The sequence below is a fragment of the Myxocyprinus asiaticus genome, chromosome 28 (genome assembly GCF_019703515.2).
Source record: "Myxocyprinus asiaticus isolate MX2 ecotype Aquarium Trade chromosome 28, UBuf_Myxa_2, whole genome shotgun sequence".
In the NCBI taxonomy this organism is placed as follows: Eukaryota; Metazoa; Chordata; class Actinopteri; order Cypriniformes; family Catostomidae; genus Myxocyprinus; species Myxocyprinus asiaticus.
Window position 1 is genome coordinate 45,617,462 of NC_059371.1, and position 2,597 is coordinate 45,620,058.

The window sequence follows — 2,597 nt, forward strand, 5'->3', positions numbered from 1 at the left end:
CACGCATCTTATCACGTGGCTTGTTGAGCGCGTTACCATGGAGACGTAGCGTGTGTGGAGGCTTCACGCTATTCTCCGCAGCATCCACGCACAACTCACCACACACCCCACCGAGAGCGAGAACCACATTATAGTGACCACGAGGAGGTTACCCCATGTGACTCTACCCTCCCTAGCAACCGGGCCAATTTGGTTGCTTAGGAGACCTGGCTGGAGTCACTCAGAATGCCCTGGATTCAAACTCATGACTCCAGGTGTGATAGTCAGCGTCTTTACGTTTATAAAATGTTTATTTAAATAAACCAAGATTATGCGAAGGCGGAGCAAGTAGAACATAAGCTGCCCGCTGTCACTCGACGCCATTGAAAATAACACATTCCAGCTCTTATCAGCCCTGCACTTCAAAGGGAGAACGATCATTATGGCCATGCTGAAAGGTCATAATATAAATTACTTTATGCGCCACTCTTTCCAAGTAGGTATAGCTGCAGGTGGGAGATCTCCAAAAGGGGCGTGGTTACTAAAAGGGGGCGGGGTTCCTCTAAAAGGGGGCGTCACTTCCACACATGGGCTCTGTATATCTTTGCTAGCGGTTTGTAGCTCGGCCTGCAGCTTTATCCTTCTCACTCTTTTCAGCCCTCTAAAGCTCTCACAGTGGATGGAAAAGTCTTTGAAGGCAGTAGGGCACAGAGATGATCAATCCTGAATGAAACACACCCTAAAGTACACACAAATCAAACTGCAACTCCAGGTGATGTTTCCTCTTTATTAGACACATACCTGACGAAAGCTGTTTCCAAAAAGAACATGTCCCGGCCATACATGACACATCTCAATATGGTGTCTGTATTTGATTCGCGAGGATAAACCACATTTGAATTCTAGTCCACAAGGTTTGAATATCGCTTCTGGTAAGGAATGGACAAAGCTCTGACCATTTTGAAGACTTAACAAAACTTTGAAAATGGCGAATCTACAATATGGTGGATGCACACAGAAATCTAAATAGAGCAGAAGACTTTAGGTGAAATTATTTAATTAAATACATATATGATTTCATCGGTTTGCCATCTATATCAATGTCTGAATCTGCAGAATCCCAAATCTTATCACTTTGTAAGGATTGGTTTAAACCAGTGGTGATTTAAAATGATCTAAGTTAATAAGCCATAGAATAATAATCTGATGTGCTATAATAAATAAAAAAATCAAGATGTACACATGTAAACTGACATCTTAATTCTTATTTTAATTCCAACAACTCTTGTATTGAAACACATCATTCTTGAAACTCACACAATTAATCACATTAATCAGAATAAATCTAGTTTCTGTTGACAAAGGAAATATCTGAGCCTGAACTTTGATTATCATCTTAAGCTCTATTCGGACGGCAGTTGTTTCTCAAGGTGACGTCTGTAAAAGTACATTTTCATGGCTCCTCTGGGTTAAACTCACGCATTACGATGACAAATTTTGATTGCAGTTGCGCTTGTTATATGGAAAATTCATCAATACACAAACGGTGTCCTCTGTATTTGCGTTTAAATATGTTTGGAATTACGCTAAAGTGAAAACAACATGTTTAAAGCATGAGGGAACTGCGCTGCGGACATTTACAGTGCATTTACAGACATTTCAACCGAAGAGCAATTAAACTAATCAAGAAACTGTAGCGACAAAACTGTATCAACACAGCCAAATAAATCTGTCAATGCACATGTTTTGTCACCCACATCACCTCAGTTGCGCTGCTTGCACACCCTCTCCTAATCATTTACATTTATGCATTTGGCAGATGCTTTTATCCAAAGTGACTTACAGTGCCCTTATTACAGGGACAATCCCCCTGGAGCAACCTGGAGTTAAGTGTCTCGCTCAAGAACACAATGGTGGTGTCTGTGGGGATCGAACCAGCAACCTTCTGATTAACAGTTCAGTGCTTCAGTCCACTACACCACCACCACTGCAAGGAGATATAGAAGCCACACATATCAAGGACAGTATTGAGTATCTTATGAGTGAGTATTCACGCTGACTATCACCCCTGGAGTCATGAGCTTGAATCCAGGGCGTGCTGAGTGACTCCAGCAGGTCTCCTAAGCAACCAAATTGGCCCGGTTGCTAGGGAGGGTAGAGTCACATGGGGTAACCTCCTCGTGGTCGTGATTAGTGGTTCTCGCTCTCAATGGGGCGTGTGGTAAGTTGTGTGTGGATCGTGGAGAGTAGCATGAGCCTCCACATGCTGTGAGTCTCTGCGGTGTCATGCACAACGAGTCACGTGATAAGATGCGCAGATTGACGGTCTCAGAAGCGGACGCAACTGAGACTTGTCCTCCGCCACCCGGATTGAGGTGAGTAACCGCGCCACCACGAGGACCTACTAAGTAGTGGGAATTGGGCATTCCGAATTGGGGAGAAAAGGGGATAAAAATAAATAAAAACTGGAGGTGGAAATGAAAGCTTTTAAATAAGATAAGACATTAACCAGGCAACTTTTCTAGAACTACTTGACCCATAAACGAGTAGTCATGAAAGCCCTATGTATACATGTATTTAGTAAATGTTTCTACATTAAAATGTGATGTATTACAATG

General features: G+C 42.6%; 1 protein-coding gene across 2 annotated transcripts in view; it reads right to left on the reverse strand.

Annotated features, from left to right (window-relative positions):
• Window positions 1-1,016: 1,016 nt before the first annotated feature.
• The window catches only part of LOC127419552 (ephrin type-B receptor 4b), a 38,591-nt gene continuing 37,010 nt past the window's right edge, over window positions 1,017-2,597 (reverse strand). For both annotated transcript variants that reach the window (XM_051661050.1, XM_051661049.1), the window contains exon 17: window positions 1,017-2,597. This exon is cut by the window's right edge and continues 1,559 nt beyond it. The gene's annotated coding sequence lies outside the window, so the exon portion shown is untranslated.